General features: G+C 36.0%; 1 protein-coding gene across 1 annotated transcript in view; it reads right to left on the bottom strand.

Annotated features, from left to right (window-relative positions):
- The window catches only part of LOC108081462 (uncharacterized), a 102,233-nt gene extending 89,632 nt beyond the window's left edge, over positions 1 to 12,601 (bottom strand). The window contains exons 1-2 of the mRNA XM_041774832.2: positions 12,401 to 12,601; positions 7,423 to 7,749 (exon numbers count right to left, since the gene is read on the bottom strand). The gene's annotated coding sequence lies outside the window, so the exon portion shown is untranslated. The remainder of the gene's footprint in view (positions 1 to 7,422; positions 7,750 to 12,400) is intronic.
- Between the last annotated feature and the right edge of the window lie 271 nt (positions 12,602 to 12,872).

Below are 12,872 nucleotides of genomic sequence, written 5' to 3'. Positions count from 1 at the left end.
ACCATAGGATGTTTCTCCACTTTTCTGCCGGCCAATTTAGGTGCTCTTTGGCAAACTTTATTCTCTTTGCCACATGCTTCGCATTCAAAAGTGGAACTTTTCTCGGACTACGGACACTTAATTTATAATCTTTTAAGCGATTCCGAACTGTTTTAATGCAAGCCGATATGTTAAGCTCCTTCTTTAGCTCAGTAGCCGGCTTAAAGGTGGCCTTCTTGCACTCGCGAACCAGTCTGTTCACCAGCAAATTAGACATTGCGGCTTTTCTACCGCGTGTTTCTGGTTTATTTTTATAATTTAAGGCATTACTAATCATTTTATTGGAGCAACCGACGATTTGACCCACCTGAGCGTAGGTGTTGCCTTCCTCGATAAGCTTTTTAATGATTTTCCTCTTTTCGTCAGTACAATGCTTTCCGCGATCCATAATTAATAATTTTCTTGAACTTAATGATAGAGTGTCGACTCGACTTTGCAATACAATGCATTTACTGTCCGCAGACACAACAACAATCATAATGTCGCCGAACACCTGCAGTCTGTTCTAAAAAAACCGTTATCAGTGCTATTTTTTTTGCCGCTCTGTTTTGAACTTCGTTTGCTGAGATGCCTTATACAGAAAAAACCAAATTGAGCATAAACACATTACTCTCAGAGAGATCACATGTAAACCTATACTGTACAACAAAATTTTTAAACCAATTACAAAAAAAAAAAAACAAAAGATGTATTGCATCAAAGAATTTTATATGACGCAGTGCTATTTTTTTTTTTTGCCGCAACGTATGTACATATGTTCAAAATTAAAGAACCCCTTCTTCGTCTGAGAAAAAAAAAATTATTCCATTTTCGTTGTTCGTTCGCTGTTCCTGGACCTATGGTGGGTTCGTCCCCTCCGTCCTGGAGACTTTGTGTGCTTCAGACGCCACAGCAACTAATTGACTTTCAATGGAGGCTGCGCTCTCTCAATTACGCTGCATAACTCTGTTAGCGTTATGACGTGCGCTGCCACACACACTCACATTACCGCCCCACCCCCTGTCCGCAGTCGGAAAACGTTCGCTTTGATTAGGGGCCGCAGCAAAAAACCTTCAAAGAAGAATGTCTTTATCGTAAGAGCAAAAATTTATACATACATACATACAGGACAACAACGATAACGACCACTAATAACGAGTGAACAAAACAGAACAGAAACGATGACGACAACGCCTGCAAATCCTTTAAGCTGGGCCGAGACAAGAATAAAATAAAATCGGGCGGCAAATAGTAGCCTAACGGAAATGAGGACAAAAAGGGATGAAAATCATGTCCTCGCGGTCAACGGTTCCAGGAGTCAGTGTAACTTTACTTGACAAGTCAGTACATTGGTGTCGTAATTTTTTTTAACAAAACGCTGTTCACTGGGCATAATAAGATTTTGTCTAGTAAGTATAAATCTAAAGAGCAGCGGTATTTATATATTTTATCAGTGTGTGCAATGAAAGGTAAATATTATTGGTGAAACATAAGTTATTACTCTTATTGGTTATTACTCATACGCAGGGTGGGCGCTACACATACGCAGAGTGGGAATTACTCTAACGCAGTGTGGGCTTCAACGGAAGACTTTGAGCAACCTGACAATGGTAATGCTTAGTCCTTCCATGAACTTTTTAATCATACCAAATTTGGTAACAACTATAATTGGTGCCAAGATCGGTTTCGGACGATTGTCCGTTTACAAGATAATTACAGAAAAATAGAGAGAATGAATTATTATTTCTAATTTTGAACAGTTAAAATTATGAATTAAACGCTGTAAAATTTTTTTTACAATATTTGTTTGTTTTTTAACAATTATACTTATTTTAAAATTGGCGTCGTCGATTCGACGAAGCATAACCTTAACGTAGGAAAAATAAGCATGACCGTCTAGGGTTAATTGAACTTTAATTATTACCGCACAAGACATTTTCCTCCATTATACTTTTCATCTTGTTTTTCATTTTTTAAGTAAATTAAAAGAGCATATACGCGTTTTCATTCGACTCTTTGCTTTCTCAAAGTGTTGTTAGAAAGTAAAAGTCAAAGAATAAAACCTTTGTTTTGTTACCGAAACAAAACATGCCCTTTTTATGATGTTTTCCTTCATCATAATATTGAAAAAACATGTGTGCGATTCGAATATTTTGAAATTTGTTTTGGAGTATTCCAAACTCTAATTTAATCAATTTGACAAGTTCTTACTGTGACTGTATTAAAAAAAAAAAATTTGTGAACTTTTAATTTTTATGTACATGTATGAATAAATATGATTCATCTGCAGTTTATCATTTAAAACAAGTAAAAATGTTTAGAAACTAGTATTAAATGGAAAGGAAGCTCACCTCGGGGTTTGCTGGTTTTCCTAAGAACCTTGGGATAAATTGATACAGTAATCAAATTTTGATAGTATTACTTACATTACTTTATATGTTTTAATGCCGAAAACGTTTGGTACCGTGTATCCTATAGTCACATGTACATATGTACATGTATTTGTAACAATAGCCGAGTCGAATCAGGTATGTCTGTCTGTATGTCCGTTTTTCCGAAAGCTAGTCTTTTAGCTTAATTTTATCTGAATGATAGTGTGGACAGCAAAGATCGGATAACTACGTATGTATATTACATAGGTACCACGAAAACGATCGGGAAATTTAAAAAACTTCAGATTTCGCCGTTTTAAGCATCGTTTTATCTACAATAAAATATGCTCTTTTTACGGGTCGTAGAATTTCTGTTTTAATATTATGCAAATCCAACGACTCTTTATGTTGTTGCCATATAAACGATAGGTAAATGTGTCGAAAAAGGTAAAACAGTAAGTATTAAATGTAAATGTAAATGTAAATCTGAAAATATACGTCAATTGTAAAAAGGTAATTGTAATGAAAGTTTACCCTTTTCGTTGTTCTGATATATAGTATGTATGTATGTATGTATGTACCTATACGCAATCCATTGGAATGAATGGATCGACTCTCAATGATCCAATTGCGCAGTTCAAGGGTATACAAACTTCGGCGTTGTTTTTTTTTTTTCTTTTTTCAAGGGAAGAAACCCCCCAAAACACACACTAAAAACATGACGAAAGGCGGAACAACAAGGCAAAAAATGATGATGTGGAAGGGAAGGGGAAAGGGGAAAGGGGCGGTTCGGGCAACAAAGCAACAACTAAAATTGAAAGGCAGACAAATAAAAAGCGATGAACAAGAACAAGATATAAACACACACACAATATGTATGTATATGTATACGTATACATATGTATGTATACGTATATGTACATATGTATGTATGTATATGGGTGGGACGAGAAAGGGTAAAATGGGATACTGTGTGAAGAACAACAACAACAATGACCAACATGATAAAGGCACAAAAATCAATTTTTGTGTCAATTTTTTCTGGTCTGTCTTTTGGCCCGCAAAATACACACAGAAAAACAGAGGGTACGCAAAAATTTTCTATTTAAACAATGTTGTTGTATTTGTATTATCAGTTTGTATACAATATTAGGGAGAAAATTGTTTTGTTGTTTATTTGTTAATGATTTCGGGATACAAAATATTCAGCGGAAAAGCGCTCTTATTTCTCTGGGTGTTCGCTTCGTGGTAAGAAAATACAGGGATAAAAAAAGAGCGTGCGACTGTCGGTTAAAGGAAAAAAGTGGAGTGGAAATTACGGGGCGCAAACCCGAAAAGAACCGCACGAAATGCCGCTCATATTTCAAAGCAGTTTCGGGAATATCCTTGGATTTGTCAGAGCCATTTCGAGACAGGAACTGAGGAACTGAGGAGCCGAGGAACCGAGGGCAAAGGTGAAATCCACAGCCAGCCAGAGAACACAATTAAATGCAGTCAGCGCGTAAATCTTTTGCCCAAAATAAGTCGCCAGCTTTGAGCTCAGCTGAGATTCCGTCCCATTGTTACTAGTATTAATGAGCTCTACTTGGACTGCGAGTATTATTGGGAGTTGCCATGTAGGTAAAAGAGCTTTACATTGTGATATTTCACAGGAAATCTATTAAAACAATTATTTCGAAAGTCAAATATATGAAAAATGTAGACACAAAATATCAAGTACAACATCTTGTGCACTCGTAAATCTGTTAAGAATAGTTGAAATCTCACAAGTCCAAAGGAAGAACGATATATCGCGTTTCTTAAATAATTTTCGTATCGAATTGAAATGCAGCTTCAAGCCACCAAAGTAATTTTAGCATAGCTTATCCTGAAATTTATTTCCATGCCAAATGGGGACACAAATCCCCAAATTAGAGGATATTTTGCTTGGTTTGGAAAATGCGAAATGCCGCATACTGAATCCAGAGGTACGCGAAAAGAGAACGGAAAATCTAAAATTGCGATATACCGGGAAATTGTGGGACCCCACTTGTGGGCGGGGCACTTAAGCGAAAATATTGCTGACATGCGGCAAGCGCTGGAAAATTTACGAACGAATGTTTTTATTTTTTCCTGTGAGGCTGGAGTATCATATATTTGATCGTATTTTGTATTTCTACTGTGTAGTTTGTAGTTTATATTTATTGCATTGTTATCAATGACAAGTCAGCCCTCTTCCGCCCCTTTTTTCACGATTTTACGGGGGCAGGGAAAAGAGGTTTTTTGAAGTCAGTAAATACAGCTTTGGGTTCTTTATGTGGGTGCTCCACCGTCAGTGTTGCGTGTCTCATCATTGGATTCGATTTTACGTGCGCTCTTTGATTATTTTAGAGCCTTCTCTTACTTTGATTTCTTCCCCGTTTTTTTCAACGATTTCACCTAGATATCTGCCTCGGTTTTCCCGGGCTTTCCGCGTGCGCTATGCTGCAGTCTGGGCGCGGGAAATTTATGCCGACATCGCCTATATGTATGTATTTATAGACACCTTCAACTATCTTGCCAAAAGTCACTTATGAAATTAAATTTGTTGCCACTCGTCGTCGCTCAGTCTCTTGCCCTCTTTTCCCCTCTGAATTCTCCCTTTTTGCGCTTGAGAAAATAAATAAATGATGTTAGATTGTCAACAGACTCTACTTGGAAGCATTCTCAATTGTTTTCCTTTGCTCATTTCACGTTGGTAATGTTTGGGAAATGAAAAAAGGAAAATACCGAAGAAAAACGCAGAAAAACGGTTCGGGAAATGGCGCAATATGGGTAACCGTTATGTGAATGACTGCTCATTACAGTGAAATGCAAGAGAAGCGTTTTTTCTGTGGTATTTGGGTGTGTGTGGTTTGGATTAGTTTGAAAACTGTTCAAATTTGTATATTATGGATAATATGATAAATACACAAAATTCAATTACGAAATTTAAAAGTCAACTACACTTAACCTAAATGTCGGCTAATTGGGATGAAGTATAGCACAGCGATAAATTTACATCCAAAGAGGATAAAGGTTGTTTAATCACTTGTTATAACCTTGCAGGATGACATATCATATAGCTGCCATACTCGGATTCCACTCGGAGTCGGATTTCCCTGACCTGTTCTAGTTTACAATTCCGAAAAAAACCTTCGGGTTCGTATTGCCCTGGTACGTCTTGTTAACTTGCCAGCGAAACCGCTCGGAAACTTTCCGACTGCCATTTGGCTGGCGGATTCAGATCCGCAAAACCAGAAATTAATATGTAAATGTTAATTGTAGTTTATTCTTTGAGGTCTTATGAACATTATTGCATACCTGAATTACCTAAAGCTAATATACTTGATTTTTAAATAATTTTTTTGTGGTTGCCCTTTAAAATCGGATGGATTCTAACCTTAAACATTTTTGCCACTGAATCGAATTTAAAAAGGGACCATTTAAGGGTTGTCAGCGTTCCAAAAAAAGGCATATATCTAAGATTAATTTGTTTTTCAATTAGAAGATCGGCTATTAGTTTAAAGCATTTTGCTACCAGACCAGCTAATCACAATTAAAAATATTTCAAAATGTGTATTTTCTGCCGTAAATGCTTATTCCCTCGATTTTATTAATTAAATTAGTACTTAATTACCATCTATGAGTTTGAGACTACAGCGGGCCAAAATTTAATCAGCCTCTTATTAGCAAGTCTTAGACAAAGCAAACCCTTTTGTTGGGAGCGGGCCGCTGAAATTATTTTGGAATTTAAGGGAAATTTAACAAAATTTCCTTAAATCACCAGGGGAAATTCGCTTATGTTAAAGGGAAATCCCCAAATGTTATCAAATTCACTTCCGAGTGGCTTGATTACTTTTTTTCATGTATAATTTTAATTATACAATTAAACAAAAATGTTTTCGCTTTTTAATTTTGTTAACCCAAATTATTAACTGCTATTTATAAATATCTTTTATGTTTTTCTATTCATTTGACAAAAAAGGATCGAGTCTTAATAATCTAAATACAAACTACAAAGGTTTACAAACTTCGGAATAAATAAATAACTTCAGATTTCCTTAGAGAGCAACTTATTCTGTTTTCAACAGATTGTAATAAAAAGATTTGGTAGCGAAAAGCATATATTTCTTCATGAGAACGACAGAAATAAGCTATGAAACCATTGTGAAATTTAAAAATTTTATAGGTTGACATTTAATTTTTCGGGCTTGGTTTACATCCGCCAATTTGCATAAACTAATCTATAATCAAATAATCAATATTCCTTTGAAAAAAACATTAATATTTTGACTGGAAAGTAAAGAAACTTTATACAGAGAAAAGTTTTCGACTCTTTGACGTTACATGGGCAAGATTTTTGAATTTATTTTTTTTTTTGATAAATTTTCATTTTCATTTTAAATATTATATTTTCTAATAGAAAACAGTTTTTATTAAAAAAAAAAAAATAAAGAAATTGATTGTTTACGAATATTTTCACAACTGTCTCGCCCCTACAAAGGAGTGGTAATCAAATACAAAGCGACAAGCGAATTCTCCATATTTAATTCAAATTTTAACCTTTGTTTTCATATCTGATACCTCAGGGTGCACGCTACGCTTAACCCATTGTTAACCAGCTTCGGCTTTATTTTTCCGCCACTCCCCCCAGCCTTCCTACAATTACAAATATTTGCGGCGTCACAAAGTCGCGAATAGTAAATAAAGACAAAAAATAAAGCAAAGCCCAAAACAACAAGAAATATAAATAAATAAATCACAGCGAAGGACAACAAAAACTCCTTGTTGATTGTTGGTTTTTTAGTGGTGATTAATGCAATGTTAGTGCTGCTGTTGGTGTTTTTTGTTATGTTTCTCTTTGATGCGGCATTTTATGCACTTGCTGCTGGAATTTTCCACCCACTGTTTTTTTTTTCCCCTTGTTTGTTTTTCCTGTGTTGGCTCTTTTTGTTTGTCTTCATTGTTTTCCTTTTTTTTTTTTGTGTGCATCGCACAGCTTCATTAATTATTTATTTATTTGGCTACTCACCCGCATTCGTGTTTTTGTATTTCGTGTTGTTTTTGTTGTTGATTTGTTATTGATTTTTTTCTTTGGCTTGTTGCTTTTCTATTTGTTGTTTAATAGTCGTTGCTGCCACAAATCAATCAAAAGTTTGACTCAAACATACATATAATGTATGTATATGTATGTATACATCTTTTTGTTTATTGATCTTAATATATTTAAGTATTTCACGATTCTTCTAACTTTTTTGACTCACATTTGTTTATTTTTATTTTTATTTTTTTTTTTGTTTTTCTTCTTATGTGCAAATTATTCAATATGCATTTGGAAATTAATTAAATTACTTTGCATCTGTGACAAGAAAACACGCCATTATCATTCCAGTACAAAAAATGTTTAGAAAAATGTCAGTAACCTATTATTGATTCATAAGACTCTTCTCAGAATTTTCTAATAAAATATGTTTATCCCCTTGCATGGTATTATTATTTTAATCAGAACCATATCTTCTATGAGACATGGTCATTAAATATTATATTTAATTTCATATTCTATGAAAATCGGGTAGATGTATGGTAAAATGTAAAGCAGAGAATGTAAAACTGTAATTGTAGTACATGTATGTGCACGTTGATGCACTCGATATCAAGCACGTGCTTGTTCGTGTTGGGTGTTATTAGGCGCGAAGGAAATACATAAATAGAAAAGGATACGAGAAAGCTACTACTGGCGTGCTGCTATTGATTACTTGCATGTGTAATAAGTGGCTTAGGCCTCAAGTTTTTAGTTTAGGAAAGCTATGTATCTACATTAGATTTTATGGAGTACAAAACATTGTAATTGCTAGCCTTAATCGGCGGTATGGAGGCATGCGCCAAACGGCGCCTTGGAAGAACTGTTATCGAAATTAGAGAGTCAATTAGGGCTAACCCTTTAGCTCCGAAAAGCCGGATAGGACACCTACTGCCTTATAACACGTACATCCTCGTATGGATCACCAGTGGTATTCCTAGGGGTTTCCCTACGCGACTTTCCGCCAACTCCTCAATGCGTGTCTTTCTCTGCTCCCAGCTTAGACCTTCCATTTTATTTGGGCGTTGATGCCTACACAACGTTTATCCCAATATTGTGTGTACAAAATTACAGTTTTGGGAATTTGATTTGTTTTCTCGAACTTTGTTAATAACTGTAGTTTTTAAGATAGTAGATTAGTATTGAAACTATTCATTGTGAATCTCTTCTGAAATTCGATTGTCTGCACTTTGTCCCTCACTGTCTTGTGAGGCAACATAGGAGACTCCTAGCTTAAGCCATAAATATTACATAAATTTGTCCTGTAAATGTTAGCAATTAAGCTAGATTTTATAGTGCAATACGGCGTTCTCTTGCATTGACTTCAATGCTGCAATTTTCACACAAATTTCCAGCTTCCCAACGCACCGCAGCTGCGGACCAAGCGCCAAATATGTAACATTTATAATGCCCGAAAAGCCTTCCCTCGGCGTTGTGGCGTTGCAGCTGGTCAAATGAAATGCGCTTAAAATGCTTCAGCGCACACACGGCGTATGGGCAACATTTTTATAATTATGCGACGGCAGCTGCAAGTTAAACACACGGCAAATGCAATTAAGTGCTTCAAGCTGTGTTTTCTTTTGCCACGCTTTATGTGCGGATCCCAAAATTGTATATTTTTCTTAATTTTTTCAATTTTCTGTTCACAGTATTCTTTATTTAAGTTTGTCTTGGCCTTTCTGCTCATTTCCCTTGCAGGGAATTATAAACACAGTCCAAACTTTGCAACGCAGTTAAAAGTCGATTCTATCTAGCCATGTTTTTCTGTTCGCCCGTCTGTCTGACGGCTTCTACGCAAACTAGTTGATCCCTTTTAGAGCTATCTGAGTTTATAAAAGTAAAATTATATTTCTTGTTTCCTTCTGTCTTATGGTATATAAGTCGGAATGGGCCGGATCGGACGATTATATCACATAGCTGCCATCAAAATGATCGATACATTTTTATAACAAAAATTACAACTTCGCTGTTTTAAACATTTGTTGAATAGCCCCAATGTACACACAATTTAAAGCCAAAACCCCAATTTTTTATTTAAAAAAAGTAATTTGGAGTATAAAAAATATAATACAAGAAAGTTATCTATCGTGTTCACCTACTTTCGAAATAATTTTTTTAGAAAAGAACTTCAAACTTTTTGATTCACGTACATTGAACACCAAGCCCCTTAATAAAGATGCTTTTACAATGTTAGAACAACGTTTTAAATTTTTATACCCTTGCAGGGTATTATAATTTCAGTCAGAAGTTTGCAACGCAGTGAAGAAGACGTTTCCGACCCTATAAAGTATATATATTCGTGATCAGCATCAACAGCCGAGTCGATCTAGCCATGTCCGTCTGTCCGTCTGTCCGTCTGTCTGTTTCTACGCAAGCTAGTCCCTCAGTTTTAAAGCTATCTGAATGAAACTTTGCATATAGTCTTCTATATACTCTCACTGCTATATATGTCGGAACGGGCCGGATCGGACGACTATATCATATAGCTGCCATACAAATGTTCGTCCAATTTTTAGAAAAAAAATTATAACTTGGCTGTGTTTCAATATTTATTATTCCAGAATTTCCGTAAAAATTTTATGAAAATCGGACGACTATATCTTATAGCTGTCATAGGAACGATCGGAAAATGAATAGGAAAAAAATAATAACTTCGTTGTTTTTCAACATATTCTTATCTACTTTTAGATATGAGCTTCTTTTATTATTTTAGAATTTTGGTAAATATTTTATGAAAATCAGACAACTATATCATATAGCTGCCATAGAAGCGATCGGTAAATGTATACAATATGTAAAGCTGGAAATGTAAAACTGTAACTGTCAAACTGTAAACATAATAAGTATAGGTAAAATGGAATGAAACTCAGTTTTGTGAGTGTTTTCAGCATTTAAATCTATAATATAAACATCAAAACCAATCTGCAAGGGTATAAAAACTTCGGCGTGCCGAAGTTAGCTTCCTTTCTTGTTTTATAATAATCTAACAAATATATAATATAGCTGACATAGGAGGTGATTTGATCAATTTATACTCTAAACCAGGAAATGTTGTCTCTAATTGCAAATTGCAAGGGTACACAAAATTCGGATTTCCAAAGTTAGCTTCTTGCTTTATCAAAAATTTAACTAAAGCGCCTGAGCAGCTTTAATATTTAACAAGCGCACAGGAATGAATGGAATAGTGGGGTTAAGGATTTGAATGAGGGATCAGGGGGACCCGTGCAGCGACAATTATAAATACTTTTGAAGGCGGTGCAGGAGGAGGAGGCGGAGAGTTGACACATGTTTTATGTCCTGCAGTCTTTTCCTTGGAGAACATTCAAATTTTTGCTTTATGCCACAGCGGCAGGCGTGTGACAGTTTTACTATAAGTATTTCAAATTACCAATACCATTTAATTCCTCCATTTTCCCGCAACTTGTATCCTCAAAGTTCAACTGCTTTAAGTATTGTCAGTGAGAGGTTTTAAATGTTGCGACGTTTGAAAGTTAATACGACGCGATCGAGATCCGATCTAATTTTTAACGAAAACTCACGTTGTATTAGTTTAAACAACTTACTCTATACTATTTTATTTAGCATTAAAATACAGCTTGAGGGGAAAACCAATCCCACACTTATACTAAAACTAAAACCGCAATTCTAACATGTTAAAAAATATAATTTAAAGACAAATGAAAATATTCTAAAAACCCACAAATTGTTTAAAAATAATTTTCCGATCGTTTGAAATGGAAAGACTACGGGGACAGACTGATTTGGCTAGATTGAATCGGCTGTTTATGTTGCTTAAATAAATTCCGCAATGCAAACTTTCAAAAATTCATAAAATAATTATCTTCCTATAAATTAGATCCGTTACAGGGTACGTTTAGGGTCTAATCCCGTGACCAACCCTATCTCCTGATGACCAGCAAGCATTTGCACTTAATTTAGCAACAAAAACTGGCCCAGGTACAGGAACAGGTACCAATTTACTTTTTTATTTGTCGAACAAAGCAAATCTCCCGGGAGCACACATGCAGCAGCGACGGGAATTCAGGGTAAAATCATTGGCCAAAACGGGGGCGCCAGGTCGAGGTGCGACTCAAACATTTGGGGAATGAACACTTTAAGCCCGAATGGTTTCATTTTGGGGGCAAACAACGAGCGGATTGAGCCATGGCGCACTCCCAGAGCCGCAACTGAGGCCGTCTGATTGCGGAGAGGTGTTAAGCCGATTTGGCTGCTGAACGGGCTTACACTATTTAATTTGCCATCAAACTAATTCCCAAGCCAAGGGGCTTGGGCCTATTTTCCGGGCACTTTTGATTTGGAAACGAATAAGCGGGGCATTTACAAAGCAAATTGCTGCTACTTTAAGTCTGTTTTCAAAGAATGTAACATAGTCGAGCCGTTTGTCAAATATTAATCATTTCTGAATTCATCTCACTCATCGATTTTTGTTTGCAGCGCCAACTTGGTCCCGGTCATTCCTACAACTTTTGAGGAACTTGGAAAAGTGTATTAGGAGTGTCACAGCAATTCAAGGAATACATGAAATTAAGTTAGAAATTTTCAGTCACTTTAAAGAATACTCAAATGATTTCATAGATACTAGAATGTATTTATGTTGTCGGAAGAGACTCATAAACGTTCACAGAATAAACACAAACATGGTTGAAGAATTTGCACAGGTTTTGTATACAATTTTTAGAGCATTTTGAGTGTATCTCTTAAAACTTTTTAATGCGACTTCTCAATCAATTTGGCTTAGAGCTTTTGATTTATTTACGCTATTTCGATCATTGTTATGGCACACTTTCAGCTTTTGAAATACATGCGTCCTTCTGGCACTCAAAAAATAAAAACAATTAATCACCTTTGCAATTGCAAATTATTCTAATCACCAATAAAAAAACATAATCAAATTCCCAATTAAACTCACATCACTGATTTTTTTTTCAACTTTTTTGTTAATTGTAATAGCTGTTTAGACAGCAAGCTGTTGATAACGTGGTTTTAATCTTTTTTGGAACTTTTAAAGTGCTCTCTGTGTTTGCTGGCGGACCGAACCATATGACGAGAAATTTCCCCAGTCGGGTGTCCCTGTATTCCCAGGCTTTTCGCTGGTCAAGGAGCACGTCGTGCCGTCGGCAAAGCTGAACGAGAACTGAAATCAGAATCGGCGTGGAAGCAGCGAGTTGGCGATGAACCAGACCCGAAAGCGAAACGAAGTGGGACCCCAGGAGGGCGCTCGGGCGGCTGGGCGGACGCAAGTGTTTCGGTTTTTGGTTTCCCATCCGCTTGTGCACCGATTTATCGCATGCGAGATGTGCTGCGGCGTGCTGGGAAATTCTCATGGCGCACAGAATTTCCCTTGTGACGCAGCGAACGAAGGAAAGTGAGTCTAAAGGTTC

This window comes from Drosophila kikkawai, chromosome X (assembly GCF_030179895.1).
Source record: "Drosophila kikkawai strain 14028-0561.14 chromosome X, DkikHiC1v2, whole genome shotgun sequence".
Lineage (NCBI taxonomy): Eukaryota > Metazoa > Arthropoda > Insecta > Diptera > Drosophilidae > Drosophila > Drosophila kikkawai.
The sequence above is the reverse complement of the archived record's forward strand: the minus strand, read 5'-3'. Positions and strand labels throughout refer to the sequence as shown.